Source organism: Panthera pardus, unplaced genomic scaffold, assembly GCF_024362965.1.
Source record: "Panthera pardus isolate Hobbes unplaced genomic scaffold, ASM2436296v1 HiC_scaffold_2, whole genome shotgun sequence".
Classification (NCBI taxonomy): domain Eukaryota; kingdom Metazoa; phylum Chordata; class Mammalia; order Carnivora; family Felidae; genus Panthera; species Panthera pardus.
The window spans coordinates 62,637,399-62,658,565 of NW_026526765.1; the positions used below are offsets into that span (position 1 = coordinate 62,637,399).

At 43.5% G+C, this 21,167-nt stretch overlaps 1 protein-coding gene across 2 annotated transcripts in view; it reads left to right on the forward strand.

The window, feature by feature from the left end:
* The first annotated feature begins 9,508 nt into the window (after positions 1-9,508).
* Positions 9,509-21,167, forward strand: part of CREBRF (CREB3 regulatory factor) — a 57,265-nt gene continuing 45,606 nt past the window's right edge. The window contains exon 1 of one of the 2 annotated variants that reach the window (XM_019450334.2): positions 9,509-9,639. The gene's annotated coding sequence lies outside the window, so the exon portion shown is untranslated. Of the gene's footprint in view, positions 9,640-10,511; positions 11,178-21,167 lie in introns of those variants that run through there. The other variant, XM_019450335.2, reaches the window with a different exon arrangement.

Genomic DNA, 21,167 nt, shown 5'->3' on the forward strand with positions numbered 1-21,167 from the left:
TTACAGCATGGCCCATTGTCTGAGATGGATGGATGGCCGCGAATCACATTCTGCTTGGCAGTTCACTTGTTCCGGTGATTGCCGCGACCCCTGCTTAGAAGGAGCTCCATCCAGCCCTTTAAGAGGATATTGGAAATGTCCTTCTACAAAGCCTGTCCAGGTGAACACAGTGTGGACTCCTGGTATGATCATTAGACTAGGTGAGGCCCCAGGTTTGCAATCTTACTGCATCACTTGCAAGCTGGATTAACTTTGCACAAATCATTTAATTTATGAGCCTCAATTTTTTCTTCTACAGAATGGGGCAATACCTGCCCTTTCTGCTATCCAAGTTATTACCAAATGAGATGGTGGTGGTGAAGATGATTTGTAAATTTTAATAATACACAAAGTGTATTTTGCAAAGAAACGACAAAACCGCTGGGACCCCCTGATGACTTTCCTATTAAGATAAGCCCCAGAGGGGCAGCCAACTGATGTTTTCTTCTACATTTGGTTTACCTTTTGATTAGTCATTTGTGCTTGGGTCATAGAAAAAGAAAAGGCATGCTCCAGGCTCCAGGCGTGAGCTCTCAGCAGGGAGATAGATCTCTTAGAAACCATCATAGCGTAAGTGTCTGGACCACATCCTTCTTGCCCTTCCAGATTCTACGCGAGTTCTATGAGCCCTTCTGCCAGGACAGGAGTATTTCCAGCATGATTTGAAGATGTAATCTGAGGGGCACTGGTTGCTTTTAACAATGTTTTCCTTGTTTTCTTTCAACATAGAATGATGTCTATATCCTTATTACTGACCCAACAAAATTTTATCATATGTTATTTTGACATTGCTTCAGATATAGCACCATTTTGTGCATTTCTTCTGGGCAGTTTTTTAACAACAGTGCTTGGACTCATGGGAGATTTGACCCTGGATTTCCTTTTCCAAAAATTTGAAGAGTCAATTGCTCTTTTATTAACTATATTTAAATTATATCTTAAAATACATATTTAGGCATTTTAGAATGGGTTCACCACCCTATCCTTGCTCCCTCCTGTTCAGAGAACAAATGTTTTTTTTTTTTAACGTTTTATTCATTTTTGAGAGAGAGAGAGAGAGAGACAGCACGCCAGCAGGGGAGGGGCAGAGAGAGAGACACACAGAATCCGAAGCAGGTTCCAGGCTCTGAGCGGTCAGCACAGAGCCTGATGTGGGGCTCGAACCCATGAACCATGAGATCATGACCTGAGCCGAAATCAGCCGCTTAACTGACTGAGCCACCCAGGTGCCCCTAGAGAACAAATGTGTTTAAAATGAAGATGGGCTCTTAGGCAAAAGTTATGTATTTTTTTTTCTTGCCCCTTTATTTCAACTTCTTCTCAACAGTTGAATGGATGGAATTAATTTCTTTTTTTCTGGAACATATGCCTAGAAATGAGATTGAAAAGAGAAAACTACTAGCATTGCTTCTGGATGGGAATCACAAGTGATTAAAATTTTCTTTTTCCTTTTTAGCATGTTCTCCTATGAAAAGGTAATACTTGAGTAAAAAACAATAACAATTATTTTAATAACAAAAGATAATAGAATATTAAGAGAAAAAGGATTTTTAACTTCTGTACATAGCAAAAAGCCTGGTGAGAAACAGACCAAAATGTTGATAATGATTATTTCTTTTATGGCTTTGTATATTTTCCAAAAAGAGCATGGTATTACTTCATAATTGGGGGTAAGAGGGAAGGCATTTTGGAGGGGACCATTGTCAAAATAGTGTTAGTACTTCCTTCAAACATTATATAACACACCCACTTTTTTTTTTCTTTGAGAGCAATTCAGGGTCAGGGGAAATGAAGTCAACTAGCTCTATTAAAACACTGAAGCTATTCTGAATCAATAAAAATCAGCAAGTTCACACAGCAATTCTGATTAACTGTTTCCATTGTGCCGGACAAAGTACAGAGCATTCAGCTTATAAAATTCTGGCCTCCTTTTGTATAGGTGTTCACAGTGACAGCATGGTGAAATGAAAGGGGAGCATTGATTTCGATTCTGCCCACATAGAAAAGTAGAAGCCTGGGGTATTAATGTTCTGGGGTCCCACATGCGTTAGAATAAGCCCCACTGTTCTTTCCCTCCCAAGTGCTCCAAGCAAGTCTTTTATTCAGGCTGTGTCACCGCTTCAGTTAAAACCTCCTCCTTTTGAAATGTGTTGGCCCATTTTCCCCCCCAATACTCACCACCACCACCACCACCACCACCACCACCTCCCCCCCCCCCCCCCCCCCCCGGCCAGCCGTAAAACGGGAGTATTCTAGTGGCTGAGGATGCTCAACGACTAATACTGCTACCCACGTGAATCCAGTCAGGATTCTGACATGGTTTCCATAGTTTCTTTACACTGTCCAAAGTGTGGTACTACACTGTGGGTTGCCACTCCAAAACAGAACAAGCAGAGCAGATGTTTTGTAAAAGTAGGCGATGTATTTGAGGAAGCCGGAGTTGAGAAGCTAAGTGTGACTGTGCAAGCCACAAAAGCTTCTCAGCAACACTCAACAGGTATTTCCAGCTCCTGTTCTTTGTCCCGATGTTAGCTGCTCGGAACAGTGGGAAGCAGGAGACTCCCCCTGGGCTCCTGGAGCTTAGAATTCAGCAGGGTGACAACTGGCACTGGGTGTCCCTGGTGGGTGGAGCCCGAGGTAGCCAGGTCCTGTGCCGAGGTAGCCAGAACTGGTTGCTGGGTAAGAGCACTAGAAACACTGGTAGCGGGTGGCTTCTTGAAGGAAGTGACCTTTAAGGGTAAACCCAAAGGATGATTAAGAGCTAGGCCAACGACTGATGCCGCTATTTCAAGAGTCTGCGAGAGAGAAGTATCCTGGGTTATGGTAATAGGAATGAAATGGAGTCAGAGAAGTAGTGTTTTGGGGGCTAGCACATATTTACTAGCATATGCAGGTGGGTGACTGATTGGATGTTAGGGGTGGGGGTAATTAAGGGACAGGAAGGAGTCCAGGTTCCCCGCTGGGTGGACACTGGAACCTTTCACTGAGATGAGGGCAGTGAGGAGTTTAGTTGTAGACAGATGGAATTTGCCGGCACCAGAGGTATGCACGTGCAGATACCCAGTGGGCAATTGTTATGTGGCTCTGGAAGTTGAGCAGGAAACCCGGGCTGTAGGTGGGGGTGTGGGGCACCAGCATGGAGATAACTGAACCTGTGAGTGTGGCTACGAGGGCCAGGAAGAGCATGTAGAGTGAGCAGAGACGCAGTCTGGGCTGGAGGCTAGGAGCATCCTCTCTTAAGTGGTGGGCAGAGAAAGAAGAGGAATCTAAAGGGCACCCATGGTAAATGCCGCCTTGGCTTGGACAGCAGTCAGCACCGCCCTCCCCTCCAGCTTCCTCACATACCTTATCCTATGAGTAAGTGGGACATATTCCTATTTTACAGTTGGGGATACTGCGGTTACGTGACTTAGCCAGTTTCACCCAGAGGCTACCACCTGAAATTCGCAAAATTAGGTGCATGTACACTTGTCTGTGTTTTTCCAGGGAGCAAGTATATGGCTTTCATGAGACCTCTGGAAAAAGTTCAGAACCACTATTACTAGGTACTATCAACAGTAGGGGCACCTGGCTGGCCCAGTTGGTGGAGCATACGACTCTTGATCTCAGGGTTATGGGTTTGAGCCCCATGTTGGGCAGAGTTTACTTAAGAAAATAATACCAACAATAGCTGATCCTTCCCTGGTGCCTACTGTGTGCCAAGCCCTAAGGACTTTACCCTTCACCAGACTGTAACTGGGGCAGGACAGGGCAAAGAGCAGTATCGCACATCTCTCCCCTTTCTAATAGTCTCAACTCCTCTGTGTCCCCCCAACCCCCAGGCGGGAGAAAAGACCGCCAATCTGGTCCTCTTTTCTCCCGTGGTGTTTACAGGGGCCGCTTACTGTTATTACTTCCTTTTTTAGAAGGAGAGGAAAACTGCCCCCTACTTTGTCCTAATCTCACTTCAGTCTCCACCTCGACTCCCAGTTTTCCCAAAGGTGACTCCCTTGTTTTGCCATGCTGGGAAGAGATGCTTGGATAGTGGGCAAGAAGCCCCCTCATGTCGAGCTGACTGGTTATAGGGGCACCAGGGAAGAGCTGTGGCCAGGTCATCAGGACTCCTGCAGCCATGATCCTGGCTTTAGCCTGAGTGACGATGGGTGCGCTGACCAGGTTGCTAAGATGTCCTCAGGGTCTATATGGAAAGGCAGGCACCCTGCAGGGGCCTAGGTGGGCACTGAGGTATGGGGGCCAAGGCATGCATCTTCCCCCTGGTACTTCCCCTCCTAACAGGATAGTACCTGCAGTTGGCATTCAGGTTTGTTAACGTGCTTTATGTCTTGCTGCGACTGGTGTGTAAGAACAGGTGTAGAGGGTGCCACCCATTTCTTTTACACATTTCACTCCCGGGCTGGACCCTGTGAGGCCAGGGTGAAAACACTGGTGGCACCTTCCCTGGTGTTGCTGTCACACCAGGGAAATTTATGACATTGCGAATTTGCAGGGAAAACAAAAAAACCTGGGATACACAGGACCCCCCCCTCCCCCACTTCACCCATAGTTCTCTGAACTTTTTATTCTTATTTATTTCTGTCTTCTAGCAACCTCTCTGGACTGTTCACTTCCTGGATGTGGAAATCCAGCTTCATAGTTTTACACTGGATTGAGGCTTTCGGAGCACACTTCCATCCGTAGCTCAGCAATCTATTATCAGAGTTACAGGTCTTGGTTCCTGCTGCTTATCAATCTGTTCCTCCACTTGCTGTTTTTATCGGCCTACTTCGGGCCTCACCAAGAAGAATGTCTTGTTGTACCTGTCCTTTGGGAATCTTTCCTACAACAAATGCTAGATTGTTCTCACTCTCTGGCTTCCTGGTTTGCTATCAGTTAGAGTTGCTGATACTAACAATGTATGTTCAGCTCAGTGCTGACAAAAAAACCAAACCAAAGCAAAAAACAAAATCCCACAGGAACTGCTAGTTGTCCTAGAAGTTTTCAGTCTTAGTGGAACAGACAAAACAATTTTGACAGGAATGCCGCCTTGGAAGATAACGGGATCACCAAACAGTCTGAGTTGCTGGCTGCCTTCTCTTGCCAGGCTACTTTCCCTTTGCTGCTGCTTCTCTTCTAAGAAGCTTCTGGTCACATTCCTCCCTAGAAGGTGGAGGAGGGGAGAGCCAACACTGTGGAGCACCATTATGCATCAGGTTCTGCATTTGATTTTCAAAATCAACCTGAGGGAAGTTATGCCAGAAATCAAGGAACAGTCAGCTTAGTTTGTGCCTTGCCCCAATACGTTAGCAAGAAAGTGGCCCTGAAACACATAGGTATCTTGTTGTTAACCCCTGCACCGCGGCCTCCCCTGTTATAAACTCTGTTGTTGTTATTGGAAGCTTTTCATGTCAGTCTCCTTCAGGTTCTGGGTTCCTCCAGGACGAGGACTGTGTCTTCACGCACACATGAGACGCTCAACTTGTCATTTTATTTCTCTCTCTTCTCTTCCCCTACTCACCACTAAGCACAGGCTTGATTGACTATGCTGTCTAGTGACGTGCTTTGCATTCTCCCTAATTCAAGGACATATTAGTGTTTATGCCACTTGGTTTATTTTTTTTAACTTATGTTTTTAAATATAATTTATTGTCAAATTGGCTTACGTACAACACCCAGTGCTCATCCCAACAAGTGCCCTCCTCAATGCTCATCGCCCACTTTCCCCTCTCCCCCACCCCCATCCACCCTCAGTTTGTTCTCTGTATTTAAGAGTCTCCTATGGTTTGCCTCCCTCCCTCTCTGTTGTAACTATTTTTTTCCCCTTCCCTTCCCCCATGGTCTTCTGTTAGGTTTCTCATGATCCACATAGGAATGAAAACATATGATATCTATCTTTCTCTGACTGATTTATTTCACTTAGCATAATACCCTCCAGTTCCATCCACAAATTGCTGCAAATGTATGCGCCTCGATTTAATTGAGGACATAATAACACATGATATGAATAGTACAAAGCAATAAGTACATTAAGTGCTCATTTGGGTGGTAGAGGAAAGGGTATTAATGAGGGCAGTAGTAGATAAGGTAGAAACAGACTTAAAAGATGTGGGATCTTGAGCCACGGAGGATAAATAGGATTTGGACCATAAGGGGTTATTAAGCTCCTATCCCATGGTAGGCCTGGTTCTCCATATGGGGAGTGAGGAATCAGGGTAAAGAAGTAACAGATAGAGTGGAGAAGAGCCTTGGCACAGAATTGGGGGCTTTCTGGGAGAAGAAACCAAAGCTCAGAGCTGTCACATAAAGAATACTGCATCCTACTGAGAGGTTTAGGCCAGGGGAAGAACTGAACTCTTCTTCCCCCAAAGAATGTTTTTTAGGAGAAGTAAAGGAGGGACGGGTGCCGATTGCCAACCATCAATTAGTATTTTTTAGATTCACCCTCAGCAATGCTCCAGTGTCCTCAGGAATAAAATCAGTTTTTAAAAGTGCGAGAAGGACACACCTTTTCCTGGAGATCTTCCAGCTTTGAGTTAATCAATCGCACTTCTGAAGCTGTGAAATCTTCAGGTATCATACAGGTCCACAGGGGCCTGGAAAGAAAATACTTAGACTCAAAAGGATAACACTCATTTAAATATGTACATAATCAGCAGGCAGGGCTCAGTCTGTGCTCGAATGAAGAATTGCAAACTTTAGGTCGTAAGTCAAGCTAGGACCCGTGGCAACCATTTAAATTATTTTAATTATTTTCGGGAGAAAATCGGAACCCAGAGAGGTCCAGCCCCTCACCTTGGATCCTATAGTAAGTGGGCTCAAATTGAAGTCTTGGGTCCAAGAACAATGTTTCAAATACATTAAGGTTTAAAGTGGGTGAAATGTCAGCATATCCAAAAAAAAATATCGCTAGTAGGTTACACAGAGCATGGGCATTTGTGCTTGCTTCTAAGAGGGGAAAACGAATGGCCAGGGAACAGGGGTAGGGGAAAGATTTACTATTCACTGAATACCTTTTTGTACCTTTTGAATTTTGTGCTGTGTATATGTTACCTAATCAAAAAATAAATAATTTATTTTTAAGAGTTCAGCGGAGTCCTCTAAGTATTGCATTGTGTCCCCCATTGTGTCATGTTTGTGTAAAAATATATATATATATATATATTTTTTTTTTTTGACTAAGGTTATGTAAATGATTCTGCAGAAGCAAGGTTAAGCACTTGAGAAGTGGTGATGGCAGTTGGCTTCTACTTTGTGGCTAGAACAAGAGGCTCCTGAGCCTCAAGCCAATGCTATTCCAGAGTCCCAACTTCCTGCCAATTTTGATTGTGGCACAATCTGGCAGGATAAAACCCAGAGAAACACAAATCAATTAGCAGTCAGTGATTTCATTCACTTCAGAGCAAGATATGGTCATTAACAAACCGTGATGTCTCTGTCAGTCAAAACTGTCCTTTCCAAGACAAGGGAAGATGCAAAGTCGGGAATCCAATGTAACTCACTAGTGAACCCCTTCAATGGCAGAGCCCCGTGCTAGAAGAATCAGGCTGCTCCTTGATCCCAGCGAACTGTTGCCCAGCAGAAGTGTGAAAATGATGTGTCAAAAGGGCAGTGGAACAATGGAAGAGCTAACCATCAGCTGGAGTTTTTCCAAACATAGTATTACGTGAAAGGATAGTCTGTGATGTGTTCCATGGAGATTTAATACATGAATCAAAATGTGAACAAGTGAGAGGAAACTGGCCCAAATTTCCCAAGCCAGTTTTTCTATTGATGCTTCAATTTTAAACTCCAGTTGATATGGAAAATTAGAATGTGGTATGTTAGACTTAAAAAAAATAATTACAATCCTGCTACTTCCTGTGCAGTAGGGAAAAGACTTATTTCTTCACTGGGCATTGAGACCCTAAAGTATTTTGAAGGATACAGAGGTGAGATTTACTTTCCCCTTAGGTATCTACGTATGCCCACCTATTAATATTGTTTACAAAGGTATTATTTTAGTGGCTGTTAAACTGCTAAAGTCTAGAGTTACCCTTACTTGCTATTTAGTTTACAGTACATCTTCTAAATGATGTCTTTGAAACAATCTGATAATACTACCATTCATTAACTGTTCACCATATGCGAAGCACTGTGGTAAGTACCTCCTGAATTTTTCCACTCACTTCTCACAACCCCATGAGGTACTTACAGAGGAAGCTCACAGAAGTTAAACAATGTGCTGGTTCACATATGGTAGAGGCAGGGATTCAAATCCAGCATGTTATTCAACAAGTATTTAATGACTGTCTATGTCATGAAAGGTAGAGTAAAACAACCGGGCTAGTCCCTGCCCTCTTGAAGTTTATGATCTTTAGAAGTCTTTCAATTACAAAGTCCGTGGTTTTGACATTGACATTATACTTCTTTCCTAGGTCTGTGCAAAGAGGAGCCACATTTTCTAAGGCAATTATTCCTAAGAGAAACATGGCAGCCTGAGGGAATCTGGCCAAGCATTTCTGTTCTCCTATCCTCCTTTCTCCATGGCTACTAAAGTTATATTTCTGTTCTGTGCTCAGAAGATAAATTCTGTGCCCTTAAGAAGTATAAAGAGGAGTCTGGAAGCACAGGCTATGGTAACAGATCTGGGTTCCGGACCCAGCTGGTTCATTTACTAGCTGCCTGACCTTGAGCAAGTAATCCCACTGAGCCCTAATTTCCCCCTCTGCAAAAATGTGTATATTACCATTGCGCGTCCCTGTAGGGTGAACTAAATGAGATGATGAGCCCACCACACAGTACACGTTCAGGTCGCTATTGTTATCAACAGGATTAGGGAGCACAAGAAAACCTCAGGCACATGTGTTATGAAGGTTTGTGTAGGCGCTTCTAATTAGCATCCTGTTTGTACAGTCGTGTACAGGTATTCTCTCTCAAATGTGCACGCAATATAGTTGATCCCAGTGTCTGGGGTTTACGTACACAATAAATATTAGTTGAATGAACGAAAGACTAAAGGCAAGGTCAGTCTCAGCAAATTAAGAGGTTCAGATGTGGAGGACATACCTAAAACAGTCGATACAATTCCTCTCCTAAGCTTATGCCCCTATGGTCCCGGAGCCCCCTTCAAGTTTCACTGAATTTCGAATGTAAATGCAAATTGGCATAAACATAAATATAAACGAGTATACGTATATTCAGGCCTCACCGTGTAGCTGTGAGATCAGATAAAACGCTGGATGGGAAAGTCATTGTAAATGAACCTCCCCTACAAACGTGAGTGTGGCTGGGTATCAAAGTCGGCCCACGCCCACGCAGCAGTGGCAGGCGCCAAGCCCCCGCTCCGCCCCCTCTTCCTGGTTTTTCCCGGCAATCCGCCCCTCCGGCGTCACGTGACAGGGGTGCCCTGCCGGGCCGAGCTCCTGATTGGCCCGGCTGCAGAACGTCTCGCGATTGGCCCGAGGCCGGCGGGCCCCCGCCTCCCTCCTCCTCCTCGCCGCGGCCCACGTGAGGGGGGCGAGTCACGCGATTTCCGGGAACCCGTCAGGAAGGACATAAACAAAACAAACCGAGGCAGCATGGAGAGGGGCCGCGGCCCCTGCAGCGGAACCGGACCGAGCCCCTGAGCCGCCCCCACACGCACAGGTGAGCTCCGTTGCCCTCCGCCCAGATCCCACAGGGGTCTGGGCTGGAGGACTAGCCAGGCGAGGGGCGGAGGAGGGCCGCTGGCCTACGAGGCAGCAGCGCCGGGGCTCTGAGCCGGGCCGGCGCGGGGCGGGGGCCGGGACCAGGGCCGAGTCTGGGGGCGCGCGAGCTTCAGGCTGCCGCCTGCCGGTCACGGGGTCCCCGGTTCCCCTCCCCCACCCCCGGCCCGGGACGGTTATATAAAAGCGCGGGGCGGCGGTAGAGGGGACCCACGGGTGGGCGGCAGGGTAGACCGGGGGTGGGCAGCTCCAGGCGTCTGTCCTGCCAGGCCGCCCGGCCCTTCACTGTTGCCTCCAAGCCCGGGGCCGTGGCTGCCGGCAACCGGCCTGTCAGAGAAGCGAGCGGGTGGGAGGGGCCGGAGAAGGGAGGGGAGGCGAGGCTGGAGGGGGAGGAGAGAGAGGGGCGTGTGAGGAAGGGCCGGGTCCACTAAGGTTGGAACCGTGCAGGCAAGAGACTAGGAAGCGCGAGCTGGAGGTGGGGGGGCTCCAGGCAGGGGTGTCTCTGGGGTAGCCGCTCCCCCTTCCCGTCTCCGCCCCAGAGACGGGCGAGAGGGGCCTCCCTCCCGGGATTTGTTTATATGTCTTCTCAAAGCAGCTTGAAGCGGCTCGTAGGCGGAGCCCTCAGCGCCGAGTGGCAGGCCGTTCGGCCCAATGGGGCAGGCGGACGGAGACAGCCGCGCCAATGGGCTTGGGGGAGGCGGTGCCGCGGAACCCCCCTAGTTTGTTAGGCTGTGCCGGGGGGTGGGCCGGGTGGGGCGGCCATGTTAGATGGGAGGGGACCGGTGGTGGTGGGTCACTGAGAGGGGAGGAGACAGGGCAAAGGGCGAGGGAGCCGGGCCGGGGGCGTTTCGGGTGTCCGAAGGCGAGTCCGATCGGACCAGGAAGTAGCTCAGGGGAGCCAGACCCCGACCCACCGCTCTCCCCTCCCGAGCAGAGGAGGCAGGGAAGTACCGAGGGCAGTCTAGCCGCCCATGGGGGTGGTTCCTGGGACTAGATGGAGCTCAATCTCTGGATTCTCCCTCTTTCTCTGCCCTACCCTTCCTGACAAACACGGCCGCCAAACCCTGTAATTGCTCTCTTCTAATCCAAGAAAGCAAACCTTTTTGCTGTTTTCTGAGCGGGCTTGAGCCTTACGACTACCTTAAGAAGGTACTTGGATAACTAGCGGTCTGAATTTCGGCACAAGGCCTCAGATAGAGGCAGGTAGTGAGGAGGAAGTTCTGCTTCTCTGGATTTTGCACAGAAGCCGGGACTAGAAAAAGCCGAGAAAGTTAAGAGCTGGGTGGGGTTTCCATGTTTTCATCAGGGTACCTTCTGAAGATCGCCCCCGCACTTGCTTGTCCAGTCTTAGGAGTAATTTGCCCCTCCTGCTAACATAAATCCGTAGCTCACGTGAATCAATTTCATGAGAAAACAGCCTTCAGAAAATTATTTACATTTGAAGGCTCTTTAGGAGTTTGTCTTCTGAATATCCTGCAGGTGAGGAATAGGATCAAGATCTGACTTAACTTCCTTTTTAAAAAGCAGAAGAGAAGACTTTTGTGTAAATCTGGTCATCTGTGGTAAACTGGTTGTCACTTGATTGTACTGTTAAATATTTCCCCCCGTTTTCTTTTTATCCAAAGTAGCTAGGAAAGCACCAAAGACGAAGGGGGGAGATGGTATGAGTAGTTAGAAAATCAGTTATTTTACTTTGTTTCCTGGTTATTTTGGCATCCCGTCGCCTTATTAAATGCTTGATTCAGCTTTATGTTCACATCACCTTACAACCTGTAACTGCACTGGTATTGTCGAGGGTACCAGGCTGCGTGTTGATGCATCTTTGGTTAAACACTTAGGGTATCAGGCAGAGGCTATTCAAGAGTTGCCTGTATTTACGAATAGGCGTTGTCTCCTATTGTAACTGGAGAATAATAATAATCGGTAAATAAATGATTTGTCAATTTCTGTATTAATTGGACATGGTAGACTCAGTACTGTTAAGAATGATATGTAAAAATGTAATCCCTGATTTTTTAACAGACGTCAGTTCTTAAATACAACTTTTATAGCAAAAAAAGTATTAGCTTTTTTTTTTTTTTTTTTTCTTATTTGAAGAATGGCATAAAGAGGGGTGCCTGGCTAGATCAGTGGGTAGATCATGCCTCTTTTGATCTCGGGGTCAGGTTCAAGCGCTACATTGGGCCTAGTGCTTACTTAGATAAAATAAATGAAGAATGGCAAATAGATCCAGCAGGACTTACTTGACTGTAATTCTTCCCTATGACTTACATACCAACTTTGGGATTTTTAGACTAGTAAGCATAGAAGAGGCTGAATACATCCAGAAGAAGAGATTTTGGACGTTCCACTTACCATCCCATTCTCTGTCGTGACAGGTGAAAGCAAACTTAGAAAGATTATGGCCTACTTTGTTTACTGGTTCACTGTGTGTGGGCTCTTGGATGCCAGCTTAAGGAGTAAAAGAATAACTTGCATGGTTCCCTGGTGGTGGTTAACTATACAAGTGACAGTGAAAGTCAGTAAGTTTGTATGTTTGTTCTATTAATGTAACACAGGTTTTAAAAGATTAAGAGTTGAATCCACCATTTGCTTTGAAAGTTTAGTTTTTAGTCACGATTGACAATTATATGACTTGGAATGAATCAGCAGAGGTTTGCTTCCCTGTGGGTTTTGACTTGGATGTTTTGGGGAAGAATTCTCTTTCATTGCATTCAGTAGTTCATCATCCAGGCTAGGTAAACTCTTAGGCGACATAATTTGTCAGGTCATTAGTCTGATGATTTTAAGATAGGGGTTGACAGACTTTTTCTGTTCAGGGTCAAATAGTAAATACGTAGGCTTCGTGGTCCATGTAGTCTCTGTCCCAACTACTCAGCTCTGCAAATTGCATGAACAGCCATAGACAATTTGTTTGGGGCTGTATTGTAATAAGATTTATTTACACGAGCCGGTTGTGGTTGAAGGTTGTAGTTTGTCAACCTCTGTTCTAAGATATCAGTCACTGGGTTTTAATTACTTACATGTCTAGATATTGCAGCATATATGAACATGCATCAAAAGTAGTAATTGGAACACTTGTAGAATGTACGTATCTCTTGAAGAACTTTTAGAATAAGAGCACATGGGAGCATTGTATTCTATATTTTTATATCATTTGTGGATAGATGTTTTCCTGAAAAGACATTTTAAAGCAAATGTTGGAATATTAAGTCCTATTTATTTTAGAGATGCATTCTGATTGAAAACATTTTGCTTTTTAAGATATGATACCTAAGAACCTTAATACAGTCGAGAGTATGGTCCTGTTGATACCTAAAAGTGCATTTAGGTGATCATGCCTAATAAAACTGTGTATAGCTGTTTGAAGAGATGTCAGTGAATCGTCCACACACTTGGCTCTTATATACATCATGCAGCTAATTTGGAAGCCACACTGATAGTGCCATTGCCTGAGATGTTTGTGAAATTACCGAAATAGGGTTGGGTACTTTTTCACACAAGACCCCAAAATGTACAGATTGCTACCCCTTCCCTTCCTTGGAAAACGTCAAGTGGTGCTAAGTGCCCACTGAAGCCGAGATGCCAAAACGTGAAAATACTACACAGGCATATACTTAATTTTGTCATGGGTGGCTTTTTTGCTTAGTTTCTGTGTAGTATTTCTCCAGTTTTGTTGACTTGAACTGGATTTCAAGTGCGAGCATGACAGTTGAGAAAGGAGAATATATTGATCTCTTAAAACTGATAAGCATCATGTGGCCTATAATCTTTTTTCTAGTTAACCTACTGTTTGCCTGGGTGACTGTGGCTAATCCAGTTTATTAATTTGTGATGGGAGAGATTAATATTTTCTGTCTCACAGTGGGATTGGGAAAGTGTCAGTTACTGTATTCCCAAGCTTTTCTACTTTGAATATGCTAATACTTCCAGCTGCTTGGAACCACCTCTCAAATCTCTCTTCGGTTTTTTTTCTCATAGTTTAATTGCCTCTCAATTTATCTTTATTAGTACTTGTTCTACTCTACAGTATTTATCTACTCATTTATCTCATCTACCTGGTGAGCAACTTGAGATCAGAGTCTGCCTCTTTATTTCTATATCCCCAGTGCCTCACCCTGTGCCCAACATCTTTTAGTGCTTGTGAACTGTTTAAATAAATGAGTAAATCGGCGCCTGGGTGGCTTAGTCGGTTAAGCATCCGACTTCGGCTCAGGTCATGATCTCACAGTTCGTGGGTTTGAGCCCCACATCAGGCTCTGTGCTGACAGCTCAGAGCCTGGAGCCTGCTTCGGATTCTGTGTTTCCCTCTCTCTCTGCCCCTCCCCGGCTCGTACTCTCTCTCTTTCTCTCTCTCTCTCTCTTTCTCTCTTCCTCTCTCTCTCTCTCCCTCTCTCTCTCAAAAATAAATAAACATTAAAAAATTTAAATAAATGAGTGAATTGCTAAAGACTGCTTATCTGGAAGGCAGTAAGTCAGTCTGCTATTGGTAGAGATGTTGGGCTTAGTTGGAAGGGAGGAATTAATCACCATCAATTTCACTTAAAAATTGACCTTTTAAGAAAGTTTATGTAAAAGCTATTTTGATGATGTCTTAAAATCTCTTGAATTCTTAAAAAATTTTTTCAGATACATTCTATTAGTTAAATTTGTTGAATATTCCTTCTAGACGCATGCATACAGATATGCACGCGCACACACATAAAACCCCTGTGCCTTGTCCTTTGGATTTGTCATTAGCTCTTGGCACACTTGGTCTCTGAGTGTTTGGCAAATGTGAGTGGAACCTCTTATTTCTTAGAGGTTTGTGATAATTGTTCATCTGTATAGCAGTGTTCCTCGTCTTGGGGAAGCACTGTGAAATCGTTCTTGCTACTAAGTCTGGTTCATCCCAGTGGGGACAGTTAGACTCAGTTTGTTGCAGGGGACTGCAGTGCTACTTGGTGACTGCAGTACCATCCCGTTCCACTGCCAGCCAAGCCTTACATGCTTTTTCACCAGTTCATGACCTTTCTTCCAAAACGGAACTTTCCTCCCTAAACGACTTTCTAAACCGCTCATCTCCCCACTGATTCCCAGCAATTCTGATCATCCTGCTATTCTGTCCATTTTTTTCCCTCTGCTATTCTGTCCTCTTAACACCAAACCCACTTTTACATATTTTGTTACAAAGTCATGTTTTACTCATTTATCCTTGGGTGTTGTTGACTTTGACAGTTTCCCTGTGAAAGCATTATGAGCGTGCTGATTTTGTCTCCAGTTTTCTTCAGATTCTTTTTGTACACTTATTTTCTTTAGTATATGATGTTCTGCCTTTGAGGGTTTAAGGTGCTTTTTTTTTTTTTTTTTTTTTTTTTTAATTTCAGAGAGGAAATTCCTTCTTTGACTACTACACACTATTCCTGATGCAGTTTGCCTTCTCTTTATGTTTTTGCCATTCACTGGAAATTTAAAGCATTACAAAAATAAAACTTTAAGGGGCATCTGGATGGCTCAGTCTAAGTGTTCAACTCTTGATCTTGGCTTAGGTCATGATCTCATGGTTCACGTGATCAAGCCCTGTGTCAGGTTCTGTGCTGACAGCGTGGAGCCTGCTTGGAATTCTCTCTCTTTGCCCCTCCCCTGCTTGAATGCTCTCTCTCTCTCTCTCTCAAAATAAATAAACTTAAAAAAATATATTAAAAAAAAAAAGTTGACCATGGGCGAGTTAAAAGAAAATAAAACTTTGCAAAAGGGTCCTTTATGGTATGGGGAGGAAGTAGGGGTAGGCCATGTGGGCTCTTGTTCGAAAGATTCACTGTAGAATTCCTTTAAACAGCAAGGCTTCTAGCTTCCTACTTGTGATGTATAAGATGTATAAAATTTCCTACTTGTAAAAAGACTTCACAGTTTTCTTTTTTAATTTTTTTTTTTTAACATTTATTTATTTTTGAGACAGAGAGAGACAGAGCATGAGCAGGGGAGGGGCAGAGAGAGAGGGAGACACAGAATCTGAAACAGGCTCCAGGCTCCGAGCTGTCAGCACAGAGCCCAACGCAGGGCTTGAACTCACGGACCGTGAGATCATGACCTGAGCCGAAGTCGGCCGCCCAACCGACTGAGCCACCCAGGCGCCCCAAGACTTCACAGTTTTTTAAAATGCTTTTTAGTAAGGGTTTTCATCCTTCCTATTGAATGCTCTACTGGAGTTGCTCATAGACTAATAGAGGAGACAGACATTGCAGTTCGACAGGATAGCATTTAGAACAACATGTTCTGAAGATATGGAAGAGGGACTACTAACTCTGCCTGTGAAAGTTGAAGAAACTTCACGGAAAAGGTCTATTTGAACTGGGTTTGGTTTTTTTTAATACTTATTTTTGAGAGAGAGAGAGAGCGCGCGCGCGAGGAGGGGAGGGGCAGAGAGAGAGGGAAACAGAATCCCAAGCAGGCTCCAGGCTCTAAGCTGTCAGCTCACACAGGGCTCGAACCCACAGACCACCGTGAGATCATGACCTGAGCCGAAGTCAGACACTTAACCCACTGAGCCACCCAGGTGCCCCCGAACTGAGTTTTGAAGACCAGCAAAGGAAGCATTCTAGTCCAGTCAAGGAGGTATAAAAGGGGTATGCGGGGCACCTAGCTGGCTCAGCTGGTAGAGAATGTGACTCTTGATCTTGGGTTCAAGAGTTCAAGCCCCACGTTGGGTGTAGAGCCTACTTAAAAAAATGAAAGATGATGTATGCAATTTGTGGGATAGGCTTGGGTATGAGAAGGCTTCGCCTAAGGCAGGGTCATGGAGAGGGGATAGATGGAAGGGGAGGAGACTACTTGGTGAGATTTAGGAGGAAAGTGCTTTTTTGTTTTCCCCTTGTTCTCTACTTCTCCTGGGCCTGCTCTATACTGCCAGGTCTCTGGTCTGTTTTCTCTGTAGCTCTGACTTTGATTAGATGCTCTCTTTCCCCATAGTTGTTAGTTTTTCTTTTAGTCCTTCATCAAGGTCTAACATATCTCCTCTCTCTCTTACAATTTGTCGGTACCAACATACCTTTTATTCTGACCAAATGTGTCTCTTGCCTTTATTTTACCTCCTTGCTTGCATCCCTTTCTTTATTCCCTTTGAGTTTCTTTTCACCTTTTTTTGACTCTTGCTTTTTCTTTTCATTTTGCTTTATTTAAAAACAACACTTTCACGCATTTTCTTTCTGCTTATTTTGCATTCGAGCAGTAATATATGTCTGAGTTGATTTCCTTTTGGGAAGTCTTGTGAAATCAACTTGTCTTTGATACCTATCCAAGTACTGATTATCCATCTCTATGAATTTCCTTTTATGAAGCATTTTCTTTGTATTCAGAGATGCCATTTCTGATAGGTTACAATGCAGAATATAATCACTTACAGGTTTTGTTTTCTATCTCTTATGCACCTTAAAATTATTCTATGATGAGATCCAATTCATATATCACCTTTTCCTGACGTTTTCCCGAAAGTACCCAAGTAGAGATGGTAGTACTCTTCTCTGTAGTTTTATAGTATTTTCTAAACACCTCTTTTTAAGTCAGCTTTATTGAGGTATAATTTGCATAAAATAAAGGTCACCTAATTTTTAGTTTTGACAAATGTATGCAGTCATCTAATTACCTCTGCAGTCATGATAACAGAACATTCCCAAAAAGTTCCCTCATGACCCTGCTTCACCCCTGGCCCCAATCACTGATTTACTTCCTATCACTATAGTTTTCTCTTCCTGGAATTTCATTTCATTTATTTATTTGTTAATGTTTATTTTGAGAGAGAGTGTGTGCGCGCGTGTGCGCGCGCAGAGGGGGGAGGGACAGAGAGAGAGGGAGACACAGAATCTGAAGTAGGCTCCAGGCTCCAAGCTGTCAGCCCAGAGCCTGACATGGGGTCGAACCCACAGTCCGCAAGAGTGTGACCTGAGCTGAAGTGGGACCTTTAACTGACTGAGCTACCCAAAGGCCCCTCCTGGAATTTCATTTAAATGCAGTCATAGAATGCGTTGTCTTTTGAGTCTGTCTGCTTTTCCTTAACATAATGGTTTTGAGATTTCATGTCATTTCAAGTATCAGTTGAGTACTTGTTATTGTATGGATGTACCACAATCTGTCCATCCATTTTGGGTTTGCTTCCAGATTTTAGGCCATTGTGAATAAAACTGCTATAAACATTCATGTGCAGATCTTTGAAATACTTCTTTTATCATTAACTATCTTTGATTTGGAGGTCCAGTTGCAGAATGCTTACGAGTAAAAGTCCTGGAGTTAACTGTATTCACAAACAGGCCTTTTGCTTGTGCTGTGGTTTTTCGCAATGTGTTAGCTTAGATACCTCATCTGTAAAATGCAATTGGTAGAGATTGGAGCAAGCTGGAGAGCATAGGCCAGTTTAAAGGGATAACTCATTTCAGTTTGAGTGATTCAGTTCAAGTGATCTTGCTGGAAATATGTACCCAATGACTCCCCCGCCCCCCCCCCCCACCAAGAGAGTGGCATTTGTTAACAGGATTCAGAAATTTTATATGAAATTTCCAATTTAAATGCTGGTAGTTAAAATTAAATTTTTTTAAATAATTTTTTTTCATTTTAATTTTTTCATTTTAATGTTTTCATTGTGTGAGCCGAGCAAAACCCGTATGTAGGCATTGATTTGTGGCTCCAGTTCGAGACCTTTGTTTTAAATCTTCAGTTAACTTTGTATTTTGTTTTAAATTGTGTATATTCCTGGTAGAGTGAACTTGGTAGGATCTTGCTCCCTAGTAGCTTAGCATAATAACTTGTGGTTGTCCAACCTTCCAAGTGAAAAACGAATGAATTACTATAAATGAATTTCATTCTTTTCTCTGGTAGGAGGATTATCAGAATTCTGAGTGTCTGATGGGAGGGTGGGATCAGATTCTTTTTACTTTTGGTACTTCTTTGATAGTGGCTGATTCTATTCAAAGTTCTGTTTTCCTGGCAATTGAGATAGTCCATCTCCTTTGGTTTATTCTGAACCCTATTGAGACAATTATAATATAAACTGTGTGTATTTATTAGGAACTGTGTAAGGTATTATGGATATAAAGATAAGTTTTAAATGTTAAGTCCATTCTCTTGAGTTACCCATAATCTATGGTGAAGCTAATAGAACTATAAAAAAGATAAACTGTATGTAATTGGACAATTAGAGCTATAATCTCTCTGAAGAAAGCCTTTCCCTCTTGTAATTTTCTTGCCAGTTTTTTTTTTTTTTTAAGATTTTTTTTTTAAGTGATCTCTACACCCACTGTGGAGCTTGAATTTACAATCCTGAGATCAAGAGTCACATGCTCCACTGATTGAGCCACCCAGTCACCCCCACTTGCCAGTTCTTTATTGTTGTGTTGTGTTTTTCTTTTCTTTTCTTTCTTTATTTTAACTGTTTATTTTTGATAGAGCACGTGTGCACACGGGGGTGGGAGGAGGAGGGGCAGAAAGAGAGGGGGACAAAAGATCCGAAGCAGGCTGTGCTGACAGCAGGGAGCCCAATTTGGGGCTCGAATTTGCTAACGGTGAGATATGACCTGAGCCGCAGTCGGCAGCTCCACCGACTGAGTCACCCAGCTGCCCTTATTTTATTTTTAAGTAATCTCTACACCCACTGTAGGGCTCAAACTCACAACCCAGAGATCAAGAGTCACACTCTATCGACTGAGCCAGCCAGGTGCCCTGCCAGCTCTTTATTGTGTACAGAGATGACTAGCTGGCAGCTTTATGAATTACTTTGTAAATCCAAAGATTCTTTTGCTGATTAAACCAGCATAATTGACACTGACCCTCATAAGCCAGGACAAGGATGTTAAATGACCTGTGTTGCCTGTGTATACCGTATACATCCTAGTGACAAGCAGTTGAGTTTTTGTGATCATTAAGTGTGGAATGTAGACAATCTAGGACTCTGAGTTGAGTTTGGGTTTATACCTTAAGTAGCTGCAACGCCCCAGGATTATTTTATAGCAAGGAAGAAATCTTAGGATAAAAAATAGCCACAATTTATTGAGTAGCTATTTATCTGTTTTGTGCCAGGGCACATATTAATGTGAATCACAAAATCCCTGCAAAGTGAGATGGGGAATTCTTGTATTTACAAATAAAAGAAGCCAAGTACGAATCTAGAATGAAATTCCAAATACTCATAAAGCAGAAACTTTTATTTTGAATCTAGAGTTTGCTTCTCACAGAGCAAGCCTTTGGAGTACTAGAGCCAAAGAGCCAGCCTTTCTCAGTGCTGAAAGAAAAGACTGCAAAAAACTATTCACAATCTCTTTGTAGCCTTATGCCCATAACCCCTGTACCTGCTGTTCTGTAGTCTTGTGCCAGTGGTGTAGCTCATTTCACACAATAGAATTTGAAGAGGATTTCAAAATTGTTGTATATATTTTGAAAAGTGTCCAATCTGGGAAAGGAGGGAGGAAACGAAGTTTGAAGAAGAGCCCAGATCGCTGATAACGAGTGCTGAAGTTGTTAGGGTATGTCCAGAGTGTCTTGTGATGGTTATTCTGCTGGAATCTTGCAGGATGGTTCAAGCGTGTTTGCTTACACCACTGTCTGTTTCTATGCTACGACCTTTAATCCTGCGGTTTCCTTTTTACACTTTGTAGTTCTGCTGAAGAGCTCAGAAGACTAAAGGATTCTTTAAAATTTCAGCGTTTAACCTGCAAAAATATCTTGTTTTAATTAAAAATGGGAGTGGGAAGAGACAGAACAGTGTAACATGTATCAGTCCAGTGCCTTAATTCAGTTGGTTTAAATAAAATTTAATCCTACTCCTTCCTCTTCCCTCTCCTCACTAAAGAAGAATTCTCTCTGGTCTTCAGAATTGACTGGAATTCAAATAATACTTTTTCTGGTTGTGTAAAAGAAAATTCAGGAGTACAATTTAAAATATTTTTATTATATGACACTACAGTGATTCAAGACTCATTTAACAAGCTGCTACTAGATAACTTCAGAGCACATAAAAGATGATCAATAAATATACAGTGCCCTTGAATATCATGTGGGTCAGGGGCACTAACCTTCCCCTCCCATGCAGTTGAAAACCATGTGTAACTTTTGACTCTCCCAAAATTTAACTATTAATAGCCTGCTGTTGACAAGAAGCCTTACCGATAACATAAACAATTGATTAACACGTATTTTGTATGTTGTATATATTATATACTGTATTCTTACAATAAAGTAAGCTGGAGAAAAAATGTTCTTAAAATCATAAAGAAGGGAACATACTTTTACAGTACTGTACTTATTGAAAAACATTTATGCATAAGTAGACCCACACAGTTCAAACCCATGATCCAAGGGTCAATTGTATACTAAATGACTGACTTCTTTGTATATAAAGAAAGTTGCACCTCTGACTCCTTATCCAGAAAGACCTGTGATCTTAGGGGATTTCCCATTCATTGTCCGTCAGCTCTTGTCTGGATGCCTGTCCTGGGAAAGGCATTG